This window comes from Somniosus microcephalus, chromosome 11 (assembly GCF_052327205.1).
Source record: "Somniosus microcephalus isolate GS21.2 chromosome 11, FLI_Smic_1.0, whole genome shotgun sequence".
Lineage (NCBI taxonomy): Eukaryota > Metazoa > Chordata > Chondrichthyes > Squaliformes > Somniosidae > Somniosus > Somniosus microcephalus.
In genome coordinates this window covers 136,460,235-136,473,138 of record NC_140997.1, presented here as the reverse complement: position 1 = coordinate 136,473,138, position 12,904 = coordinate 136,460,235, and the positions used below count along the sequence as shown (strand labels likewise).

At 53.5% G+C, this 12,904-nt stretch overlaps 1 protein-coding gene across 3 annotated transcripts in view; it reads right to left on the bottom strand.

Moving 5' to 3' along the window:
* dag1 (dystroglycan 1) overlaps positions 1-4,109 on the bottom strand; it is a 134,716-nt gene extending 130,607 nt beyond the window's left edge. Inside the window, exon 1 of one of the 3 annotated variants that reach the window (XM_086001289.1) lies at positions 4,003-4,109. The gene's annotated coding sequence lies outside the window, so the exon portion shown is untranslated. The remainder of the gene's footprint in view (positions 1-4,002) is intronic. The other 2 variants (XM_086001292.1, XM_086001291.1) reach the window with 2 other exon arrangements.
* Between the last annotated feature and the right edge of the window lie 8,795 nt (positions 4,110-12,904).

The following is a 12,904-nucleotide window of genomic DNA, read 5'->3' as shown; positions in this document are numbered from 1 at the left end:
AACTTGGCTTATATTCCCTTGAGTATAGGAGATTGAGAGGTGATCTGATTGAGGTTTTTAAAATGATAAAGGGATTCGATAGGGTAGATAGAGAGAAACTATTTCCTCTTGTGGGGAATCCGGAACAAGTGGGCACAATCTTAAAATTAGAGCTAGGCCATTTAGGAGTGAAATCAGGAAACACTTTTCCACATGTGGTAGTTGAAATCTGGAACTCTCTTAGTTTCCCCCCCCACTTAAGATGCTGTGGACGTTCGGTCAATTGAAGCTTTCAAGATTGTGGTCGATAGATTGTCATTAGGTGAAGATATCAAGGGACATGGAGTAAAGACGGGCAAACCGGCTTGAAGTGCAGATCAGCTATGATCTAGTTGAATGGCAGAACAGGTTTGAGAGGCCGAATGACCTACTCCTGTTCCTAAGATGCTGTACTGAAACAAACAAAAACAAAAAAAAATAAAATTACATTTAAGCTAAACTCTTTAAATGATCGGTGAGAATCTTAATTCATCGCCTCAAATTGATCCCATCATTTCTCCCCCACCACACCCACCAGTGACAGGCCTGTACCCAGCAGTACTTCAGCCTAAATGCTCTGCAGACACAAGCCAAACAAATTTGGAAGGAGAAAAATCTACAGGACGGTACTTATACTACAGGCCTGCAGATACATGGTGTTCCTACACTGGCCACTCTCTACAGTGCAAATACCCTAATGTCCAGGTAACTGACCCATGTAAATGCCACCAGTTTCAGCAGTGTAAATGCAGGAACCAATCCCATGGAATTGAAAATACATGAAAATACATGAAAAAACAGAGAGGTTTCTGACACTATGGCAGGACTTCATCACACACACTGGGTCCATTTTTCCATAAACTCTGCATTCTTTAATAAGGAGAGCTCAATAGGTATCAGCCAGAAGGCAGATGTGCCAGTTACACTTTCTGTCAGCACCTCAAGACGTAGAACTTGATTATAAAGCATTCATCACTGTTAATCCCAGAGAGAGATTTACATTTTCCCCATGGATAACCTCTCTCCGAGCCAAAACAGAACCCGTGCAATAAATTACTCATGGAAAGACTCTCCCAATGTCAACGATTCAAATTCAGTTTGGTTTGCATTCTAGATCTTATTATAACAACTTGCATTTATATAGCGCCTTTAGCATAGTAAAACATCCAAAGGCGCTTCACAGGAGCATAATCCGACAAAAACTGACACTGAATCACATCATGAGATATTTGGACAGAAGAGGTAGGTTTTAAAGAGCGTCTTAAAAAGGAGGGGGGGGTGGAGGGGTTTAAGAGAAGGAACGCCAGAGCTTAGTGCCTAGACTGCTGAAAGTATGACCGCCAATGGTGGGGCAGAGAAAGCGGGGGTGCACATAGGCCAGAATTGGAGGAACGCAGAGTTCTCCGAGGGTTGTAGGAGCCCTACAATCTCTATACAAAGGAGATCAGCAAATGTAAAAGTACCTTATCGTTGTACAACTGGACACAGTAACAAAATTTCACATACCCACCATTATTCTGAACTCCGATTGAAACAAAATGTCCACGGTCTATAAACAGAGACCGACAGCAGTAATCCGTGACAGATATTTGGTATCACACTACTGCAACAAACAGATTAACACGCAACACGGAGTTAAGCATGGCCAGATTCCAAACTGTACCAGCACACAACACATGCATCATTTTCACACCAAAACTGCCACTTGCAGTCCATCATTTAACAGGCACTGACACAGGAGATAGCATAGCTCATCTCCACTCCCTCTCTATACACTGCTAAAGGGAAGGACAATCCACTCAACAACAACTTGCATTTATATAGTGCGGGAGGGGAGGGAAGGGAAGCAGACAAAGGCTGGTTCTTGCACTGTGACAGACACAAATGGGACAAGTCAATCGCTCCATTTAATGGTGCTCCACCACCTAAAGGGCAGTTCACCACCAGATTTCTCATTTAAATTAGATGTTAGCCGTGGTTCAATTATGGCTCAGCCATGCAGTACTGAGGGAGTGCTGCACCGTTGGAAGTGCTGTCTTTCGGATGAGACGCCTGCCCTCTCAGGAGAATGAAAAAGATCCACGGCACTATTCGAAGAAGAGCAGGGGAGTTCTCCTGGCCAATATCTATCCCTCAACTAGAATCCCTAAAACAGATTAATTGGTCATTATCACATTGCTGTTTGTGGGACCTTACTGTGTGCATGGCTGCCACATTGCTGCAAGGTCATGGAAGGCCCTATATAAATGCAAGTCTTTCTTTCTTACAGCAGACAAGGCTTTATTTCCTCTCCAAGCCAGACTGCAGCCATTTACTCTGCTCCTAGGCATTGGCCAATACTACTCAAGGTAATCAGTAAGAAGGGGCAGAGATCAAGAACTCTGTTGGTTCTGGGGCAATCCCACCACTCAGACCCACCTCACCAGGATGCTGCCACATGGGCAGGTTTTAAATCAGTTACAAAGTATTTTAAATTAGCTTCATCACTTTGCCCTACTGAATTAACATTTTGAAAAAAAAATCAAAGAGTGCTGATCAGATTGGGATGGATGGCCAATCCCAATGGTACAAGGCACTTAGACAGAGTGACACAATTACAAAGAGTCTCTCTCTCTCTCCTCCCCAAGGAGAATCGCTAACCCATGTTAAACAACCTTCCTAACCAAGTCAATCTTAGTAACTCCTTCAACGAAAACTGAAAACACTCAGGTCAGTCAGCATCTGTGAAGAGAACAGGAGAATTAACTTTTCGATGTAGACCTACAGTCTGCTGAAACATAGACTCCTCTGTTCTCTCCACATTCTGCCTGGCATGTTGAGTGTTGAAAATTTTCTGTTTTTGCTTCAGATTCCCAGCACTTGCAGTTTTTGATGCTTCTTGGTAACCTCTTCATTCAGTTTAAGCAGCCCAAAGAATCATTGTTATCTCTAGCACCTGGACCCAGATTATTTTAACCAGGTTCTGATCGTGGGATGGTTTCTATAAGAGGCTGCCGTGACCTCCTTGTCACTTCATATGATATCACTGCATCACTGTCACAAATCTCTGTTTTAACATTGGTCAATTAAATTGGTTGAAACATCTAATTGCAGGAAAACATCACAGTAGTGATGGTGTGGCTTCAGATGCTGAACCTGCTGCGGCAAGAAATATGACACTCGGCTTAATTTGGCCATCGAGCCCCCTTCAAAAACTCTAGCACATCCTCCGAAACAACCCTTTCCCTGATGGCGATACACTCTCTTTAAAAAGTTCCACATTTTCATAAGTACTCATTAAAAAAGAGAGAAATAGATCAATAATTAATTAACCAAGTAATCTTAGGGGGTCAGTTAAGCAGCAAGTGTATCGCTTATCTAACACAGTTGTCACTGGGCTTATTTACCATGTTGGTACCAATACAATAGAGGTAACTAAACACCCCACTTTAATGGGTGATGCCCTTTCTTGTGCCAGACTCAATTCATCACAAGCCAGCACCCACTGCCAGGCACAGGAGTAGTGTCCACCCCAACAATGGGAAGCTCTCTCCAGGTACAGCCCATGTTTGGGGTTGGGTGAGTAGCACTGGGTGCTGGGCACAGTGTGAACACACACACACACAAACCCGGACCACCCACTCTGGATGCCAAGGCAGGTGGGCAACCCAGCCCAGCCCGGCTCGGCTCCTTTCAAGCCCGCAAAACTTGCAGCGGCTGGAGGTCACTTTGAAGCGGCGGCCTGATCCTGGCAACAATGAAGGGGGCGGCTGCCTTTCAAAACTGAAGCCGGGGCGGCTGCCTTTCAAAACTGAAGCCGGGGCGGCAGCTGATCAGAGCGGAATGCGAGCGGTGCGCTGGCCGCCGGCCAGGGACTGAGCGAGGTGGGGGACAGGGAGCCGGCACCTCCGCTCTGATTGAAAGGGAAACCCTGAGACCCACACAGCCCGGGCTTTCCCCGCGTTCCGCCTGCACCTAAACGGCGCTGCGCCGAGTGCTGCTTACCCCGACCGCTGCGGGACTGTATCCGGCACCAAGCAATGTCTCCCGGCCGGCCGCTACATCCATTCCACTCGCAGCCGCGACTGCGCTGATTGCAGCTGCGGCCTGAGATAGCCACCCCGCCCCCTTCCCCGCTTCTCGGCTCCACCAATCACAGCTGGGCTCTCTCACTAACGCCCGCCCCCCGTGCTGTCATTCTTAGCCGGACATCGAATCGGAGCCCAGATCCGTCGTAGCAGACCAGCTCCCTGACTGCCAATCAAACCCGAACGTCCAATCATTGTTCGTCACCGTCCCGCACGCGGCACCGTCCAACTGTCAAACCGAGCCAGCCAATCACAGTCAGGGACCGTCACTCCATCCCGCCCTCAAACCGTCAGGCGCAGCCAAACAGCCAATCGTCTTTCCGCTTGCTCCAGCCGTCATTCAAAACGGGCTGCCCAAACACCATTCGTCACCCTGGTTCTGTCACTCACAACCGAGTAACCAACCGCAGAACGGCTTGGGCTCTCGCGCGGATATGTCGTCGCGGTTAATGAACGGCCGTCTTCAGCAGGAGGCAGCAAGCCTTTCGATTCTTTCTGCAGGTCGGCGGTCGGGCTCTGGCTGTGGTCTTCTTCCCTGGGCGAGGGCTAGTTATCTCCCTTCTGGATCCCTACTCCTCCTCCTCCTCCTCCTCCTCTCCCCAAACCAGACCATGCTCTCCCCGCCTTGTACTGGACGCCAAGGGGCCTAGGCTACTGAGGGAAGGGTCCCCAATGGTGGGGCAAAGGGAGGGAGGCATTAAAGGCCTGAGGAACTGGGAGAGAGGGTGGCGGCCATAAATTCATTTAAGTATAAGGATGAGAATTTTAAATTAGAGGATCGGGAGCCAATGTAGAAGGTGATGGGGGAGCAGCACCAAATGTGGGGCCCGAGTTCCTCATCCAACCCCATTCCCCACAAACCAACCCTGGTTCCTCTCCTGTATCTGCACCCAGCTCCTCCTTCCTCAAACTGCCATGACTGCTCTCCTCCCCTGCATCCCGACCGACTCCTGCATCCCTAAACCCGCTCAGTGTCATCCGGTGGTTGGTGCCAGCACCCAACCTTCTCTCTGGCTCCGGTCAATGTTTATAGAACCTAGCTCTACCTCACCACCACCTCTCTCGACCCATCCGCAGCCTCTGATGTGTCAGACTGACATCCAATATTGGGTGAGCAGAAATTTCCTCCAACAAATTATTTGAAGACTGAAGTCTTCGGCTCCCGCCATAAATTCCGTTCCCTAGCCACGGACTCCATTCCTCTCCCTGGCCATTCTGAGGCTGAACACGACTGTTTGTATCCTTGCCGTCCTCTTTAACCCTTAGAATAGTTTCTGACCCCATATCCTCTCCATCACCAAAACCGCCTACTTCCACCTCTGTAACATCGCCTGTCTCCGCCCCTGCCTCAGCTCCTCTGCTCCTGAAACCTTCATCCATGCCATTGTTACTGCTAGCCTCGACTAATCCAATGCGCTCCTGACTGGCCTCCCATCTACCATCCTCTGTAAACTTGAGCTCATCCAAAAGTTTGCTGCCATTATCCTAACTCACACCAAGTCCAATTCACCCGTAGTACCCCTGTGCTCGCTGACCTACATTGGCTCCTGATCCGACAATGCCTTGATTTTAAAATTCTCATCCTTGTTTTCAAATCCCTCCATGGCCCTGCCCTTCCCTATCTCTGTAACATCCTCCAGCCCGACAACCCCCCGAGATCTCAACACTCCTCCAATTCTGGCCTCTTGCGCAGTCCAAATTTTCATCGCTCCACCATAGGCAGCTGTGCCTTTGGCTCTGGGATTCCCTCCCTAAACCTCTCTGCCTCTCTACCTCTCTCCTCCTTAAGACGCTCTTGAAAACCTACCACTTTGACCAAGCTTTTTATTACCTGTCCTAATATCTCCTTATGTGGCTCAGTGTCAAATTTTGTTTGATAACGCTCTTGTGAAGTGCCTTGGGACTTATACTAGGTTAAAGGTGCTATATAAATGTGAGATGTTGTTGTTGAACTGTAACAGTGACAGAGAAGCTGTCACTATCCAGCCATATGGATGTGCAACTCTGGCTTTTCTCTCTTCAGTATCAACTGGCCATGCCGGATCAGGCTTGTTGGGTAGAGGGGACACTGCTTCTCCTTTTAAATTGTGGATCTTGCCTGTTGGTTCCTTGTCACCGGAACATCTTCAGCTTCTATCAGTGGACAGCCTGGGTTTTGTAGACTGCTGATCTTTATCCAGCTCTTGCCCCCCTGTAGCTCTGAATCTATAAAAGTGCTACAAAAGATCCCCTCCAGGAAATATCTTTTTTTTATTGCATATGTTTTGAAATAGTGTTAAAAAAGAAGCTTTTTTCCTTTTCTCATTTTCAGAATTAAAGCCAGGAGATGTATCATCTACAGGACCAAGCCAAGTTGGTTGATCTGGAAATTATTCAGGTTGCTAATTAAATTGACTTGTCAGTTTGGCTTAGTAGTATCACTCTCGCCTTTGGGTCAGAAGATTGTGGCGTCATTTCCCACTCCAAGACCTGAACATGTAATAATCTAGGCTGAACCTCCAGTGCAGTGTTAAGGAATGTTGCATTGTTGACGGTGCTCACTTTTGGATGAAATGTTGAACCAGGTGACAGTCTGCCTGTTTAAGTGGACGTAAGAGCTTCTACAGGTATGTAAAAGGGAAGAGAGCAGCTAAAGTAAATGTTGGTCCCTTAGAGGATGGGACTGGGGAATTAATAATAGGAAACAGAAATGGCAGAGACTTTGAACAAATATTTTGATCGGTCTTCGTGGTAGAAGACACTAAAAGCATCCCAATAATAATTGATAATCAATGGGCTATAGGGAGGGAGGAACTTAAAACAATGACTATCACTAGAGAAAAAGTACTAGGCAAATTAATGGGACTAAAGGCTGACAAGTCCCCTGGATCTAATGGCCTACATCCTAGGGTCTTAAAAGAAGTGGCTGCAGAGATAGTGGATGCATTGGTTGTAATGTACCAAAATTCCCTGAATTCTGGAGAGATTCCAGTGGATTGGAAAACCGCAAATGTAACACCCCTATTCAAGAAAGGAGGGAGGCAAAAAGCAGGAAACTATAGGCCAGTTAGCCTAACATCTGTCATTGGGAAAATGTTGGAATCCATCATAGCAGGACATTTAGAAAATCATAATACAATCAAGCAGAGTCAACATGGTTTTATGAAAGGGAAATTGTGATGTATGTAACCTGTTCCACCTTAAGAGAACTTAAGCCTGTTCCACCTTAAGAGATGTACTACTTTCTCTGGCTGCTGTATACGTAATACCGGTGGTGACCACCGGTATATAAGCACTGTGTAGTAAGATTGTATTTAGTATAGTCCCGACCTCCAACCAGGAAAGACCTGTGTGCTTTTCTGGCTGTCTCAAGCAGCAAGAGGAGAAGGAGCTGCCAAAACAAGAGAGTGGAGAGTGGTGGTCTCCTGACCAGGAAGAGGAGTAGCAGAGAGATAGATCACCACCTCCACCTCCTCCAACATCTTCAAACAATTGAGGTGCCTGGAGAGATTGGGCAGAGGAGGAGAAGGAGAAAGGAGGCCTATATCAACATCAATCGGGGAGAGGCCTTTTCTATCACTGCCTCCCCAAATTGGCCTCCACTTCAGGAGAGAGGGGAGAGAAACATCAGAAAAAAAACCACCAACTGTTTGGAAGGAGGGAAGATTCATCTCGTTTGAAACATCTACAGGTGGGTGTTATTTGGGGCACTCTCCCAAGACTTTGTATTTTAGGTGGGGGGAGAAAAGAAGAAGCAAGGCCGGACCATCAAGGGGTGTAGTGTGTGTGTGTCTCTTGTTAAAAGCTAGGCCACACACACCACTAATTAGCACCCCTACTATTGCCTGCCCTGGGAGAGCTGGAGCTGACCAGGTGAAGTCTCTAATTTCATTAATTACATCGTTGAGACCTGTTGCAGGACTGAGCCTGGGCTTCTCCAGCTTTTCCAGGTGAAGACATCTCCCCCTGCCAGAAGACCATCACCAAAGACTTTTAAACTACATCAGAGAGTGCCCCCCTGCCAACACCCACCCACCATCCTGAGTGGCAACACTGCCCTTGTGGTCTCCCTCCTTCCTACCCCCCTCTCTCTCTCTCTATCTCTCTCTGCCTGTCTTTCTAAGGCACCTCAGTCCCATCACCTTTTATTAATTGCCTATTGAGCAGAGGGGAGAGGGCCCCTCCCCCAATTTCATTCAGTAAGGGGAGAGGTGTGTCCTCATTTTAATCAGCTCCCTCTGCTCAATAGAGGACAAAAAAATATATATATTACCTGAGGCCATTAACACCTTCAGACCCGTGACTTGGGGTGAGTGTAGCCCTTAAAAAAGCACCCCAGAATGGCGACTACATCATCGCCGGTGGCGGGGCAAGCCAAGACTTATGCGGGAGCGGCAGCCACAGCCACAGCTGCTCCCGCTGCTTCTGCTGCCCCGTCACCATTTAAACTGATAACGAAAAAGCTTGGGGTGAAGAGCTACACTCACCCCACTATGACCATCGAGGCCTGCGTCAAAGCCATGGCTGGGGTTGTCGGCCCCTCAGCCATCGTCGCGGCCTCGAAAATGTACGGGAAGGCTGTGTTCTTCCTGGGGTCGGAGCGGGCGGTGTCCCTGGCCGTCACCAAGGGGCTCACCGTGGGCGGGACCTTCCTGCCGGTGGATCCTCTCGAGGCCACCGCGCAGAGGATTGTCATCTCTAACATCCCGCCCTATGTTCCCGGTGAGCTCCTCCTTCCCCATTTGCGTCAGCTTGGGGAGGTGAGGTTGGGGATCACGCCTATTCCGGGAGGCCAGCCTTCGCCACGTCTTCTCCTTCCGGCGCCAGCTGTTTATCCAGCTGGTGCGGGAGGAGGACACTGACGGAGCGTTCGTCGTCCTCCACGAGGGGACCGCCTATCGCGTCTTTTGGACGTCGGACGGTGTGCGGTGCCACGCCTGCAAGGAGGTGGGGCATATCAGGAGGAACTGCCCTGCCTCCAAGGCCGCCGGATCATCTCGTGCGGCCGAGGCGGGCGCCGCCGCTGCTCCTCCCCCCGGGTCTGCCCGCGCGTCAAGTACGTCTGATGCGCGGCTGACATCGGGGGCCGATGCCACCAAGGCCTCCGGCGGGGGGGAGGGAGCGTGTCCGGTCGGAAAAAAGGCGCTGGGAAAGAAAAAACACCTTAGGGCGGGTCCCCCCGTGGATGGCGAGCCCTTGCCCCTTGAGCCCCTTACACCCGCGCTCCTCGCGGAGTTGACCGGGGCAGATGCGAGCGGGAGGGGCCTCGTGCCCGAGCTTGTGGCCGCAACCGCCGCAGCGGTATTGCCATTACCTGCGGCTGGGCTCGGGCCCGAGGAACCCGACAAACCTGCTCCGCCGGAGGGAGTTGAGGAGGAGGCCTTTGCAGACATGGAGGGCTCCCTCCGCGCTAAAAAGAAGGCGCGACACCCTGGATGAGGAGGAGGACCGGGAGGAGGAGGGTCCCTCCGAACAGGGGGAGTAGTCGCCCGCCGCGGGTGCTGCGCGCCCCCCCACCGCTGTCACCATCACCGGCGATCGGCAGGGGTCGCCTGTCCCTCGGGAGGCTGAGGCAGATGAGTCTGTGCAGCACGTGCCTCCCGGGGATGAGGACGAGACCCTGCCCGTGGGGGGGGTCGGGGATCAACCCGCAGCTGAAATAGACTATTTATCGGTGCCGTTACCCCTCGACGGGTCGGGCGGCCTGGGGTCTGGGTCGGGCGAGTTCGAAGAAAGTGAGCTCGCCCAAAGCGGCCCGGTCATTTCCCAGGGGCTGCTCGACCTGGTCGAGGATTTAGCCAAAGACGCCCCATCTGCCGGGTCAGAGGCCGGTGGCGCGGAAGAGGAAGGCCCTCTGGCTGTGTCTCGGGCGCCGGACGTCCTGGGGGAGTTCGGATTTCTGTTCTCCCCGATTTCTCCGTTCGATCTGGCGTCTGGGGCGGAGGGGGGCTCCGAACCGCCGCCGCCGTCTTCTGGCCCGGCGCCCCCGGAGGAGCCCAGGGAGAATTCCTCCGCCACCGATCCTGGGGGTGGGATCCGGGCGGAGGCGGGGCCGGCTGTTGCGGCCGAGCCGTCCGCTGCGCAGTGGGCCGGTCGGCCGCTGGTGACGACCCCCTGGAGGAGGATGGGGACTCAGTGATGGGCACGGAGGACGAGTCGGACTCCGGCGCCGACGAGGCGGTGGACGACCTCGTGCCCCTTGCCAAGTCTCCCCTCATTCCCGCAAGGGAACTCCGGGATTTTATGGCCACGTGCCTGGGTCGGCGCGGGAAGGTCCGGCTGGCCCTCGACAGGTGGTCGGAGCTGGCGCTGCTCATTGATTCCGTCCGCGCCGCCGTTAAGACCATGGACGCGGACGAGGGTGTGAACCCACTTGAGCTGCGTCGGCTCAGAACATTTCTCACTGGGCTGCTGAGGAGGTGGCGGCTGACTAGCGGCTGCGCTTCCTCCCCCCGTTAGTTGTAGGTAGAGGTTGCACTATGCTTCTGACATGAAGATAACCATAGCCAGCCTCAACATCAACGGCAGCGGGGAGGCGCGCCGCAGATTCAATAACTTCTCGCGCCTTCGGGACGGGAAGTATGCGGTGTGCTTCCTGCAAGAAACCCACACCGTTCCGGGAGACGAAGCCACGTGGCTCCTGGAGTGGCAAGGAGGGGTCAGCATGAGTCACCTCTCCAATAATTCCAGCGGGGTGGCTATCTTGCTGGCCCCGCATTTTCAGCCGGAGATCTTGGGGGTCAAGGAGCACGTGCCGGGCCGCTTGCTCCAGGTCACTGTTCGCCTGGGGGGCGTGCCGCTCCATCTAGTGAACGTGTATGCCCCTCAGGCCGGTGCGCAGCAAGTGCGCTTCTTTGAAGAAGTGTCCGCTCTTCTGGGCTCCATCGACGTGGGCGAGTGCGTCATCCTCGGGGGGGATTTTAACTGTACCCTCGAGGCGAGGGACCGTACGTGTCCCCCGCGATGCCCGCCGGCGATGGAGAAGTTGAGGGACCTGGTCGGGTCCTTCGACTTGGTGGACGTCTGGCGAAATCTTCATCCCGACTCCAGCACCTTCACTTACGTGAGGTCTGGAGGAGGAGGGTCCAGAATCGACCGCCTCTACATTTCCCGGGCGTACGTATCCTGCGTTCCGGCGGCTTCCATGCGGCCGGTGCCGTGCACGGACCACCACCTGGTGTGGGCGGAGCTCGTCCCGCTGCGCGCTCGGGGAGGGTCCGCGTACTGGCACTTTAACAACCTGCTGCTGGAGGACGCGCGGTTCCGGGATTCGTTTCGTATGTTCTGGGCCGACTGGAGAAGGAAGCAGGGGGGCTTCCCCTCCTTGAGGCTGTGGTGGGACGTGGGCAAGGCTCACGTGCGTCTCTTCTGTCAGGAGTACGCGAAGGGGTCGACCAAGAGGCGGGAGGCCCGGGTCGGGCGGTTGGAGAAGGAGGTGCTCGACCTGGAGTCCCGTCTCGGTCAAGTCGTCGGGGACTCGGCCCTGCGGAAGGTGTACGAAGAGAAGAAGGGCGCGCTGAAGGACCTGCAGCTCGTCGGGTCCCGAGGCGCGTACATGAGGTCGCGGATCCAGCTCCTGCGGGACCTGGACCGCGGCTCCCCCTTCTACACGCTGGAAAAAAGACGAGGGGTCCGTAAGCAGCTCTTGGGGCTGCTGGCCGACGACGGATCTCTGGTCTCGGATCCGGAGGGAATCAGCGCGGAGACCCGCGCCTACTACGGGGCTCTGTTCTCTCCGGATCCATCCAGCGAGGATGCGCGCAGAGTTTTGTGGGAGGACCTGCCGAAGGTCAGTCCGGAGGGCGCCGAAAGATTGGATGCTCCGCTAAGCCTGGCGGAGCTGACCGGCGCCCTCCGCCAGCTCTCTAGGGGAAAGTCCCCGGGGCTGGACGGGCTGACCGTGGAGTTCCACAGGGCGTTCTGGGACGTCTTGGGGGGCGACTACGCGCGGGTCCTGGGGGAAAGTTTGGCGACCGGGGAGATGCCCCTCTCTTGGCGCAGGGCGGTCATTGTCCTGCTGCCTAAGAGGTGCGATCTCCGCCTCCTCAAGAACTGGCGCCCGGTCTCCCTCCTTAGCACGGACTATAAAATCTTTGCCAGGGCTATGTCTGCTCGCCTTGGCACCGTGCTGGCCCACATGATCCACCCCGACCAGTCCTACACGGTCCCGGGCCGGACCATCCACGACAACATCCATCTGGTCCGGGACCTGGTCCACCACTCCCAGAGGGCTGGTCTGTCGGTCGCCTTCCTCTCCCTGGATCAGGAGAAGGCGTTCGACAGGGTGGATCACGAGTATCTTTTCGGGACTCTGCGCGCATTCGGGTTCGGGACGCATTTCGTCGCCCGGATCCGACTTCTGTACGCCGCCGCAGAGTGTCTGATTAAAGTTAACGGGTCCTTGACGGCGCCCCTTCGCTTCGGGAGGGGGGTGCGTCAGGGATGCCCCATGTCCGGTCAGTTATACGCCATTTGCGTGGAGCCATTCCTGCGCCTCTTGCGGAAGAGGTTGACTGGACTGGCTCTGCAAGGGCCGGGCGTGGAGGTGGTCCTCTCGGCTTACGCCGATGACGTGCTCCTCACGGTCACGGATCCCGCTGACTTGCGGAGGATGCGGGAATGCCGGCAGATTTACTCGGACGCATCCTCCGCCAAGATCAACTGGGAGAAATGTTCCGGACTCCTTGTGGGTAAGTGGCGGGTGGACTCCCTGCCGGAGGAGTTCAGGCCTTTCGCCTGGAGCACCACGCACCTCCTCTATTTGGGAGTCTACCTTAGCCCTGCCGAGGATGCCTGGCCGGCGAACTGGCAAGAGCTGGAGGCCAAAGTCACCGCTCGCC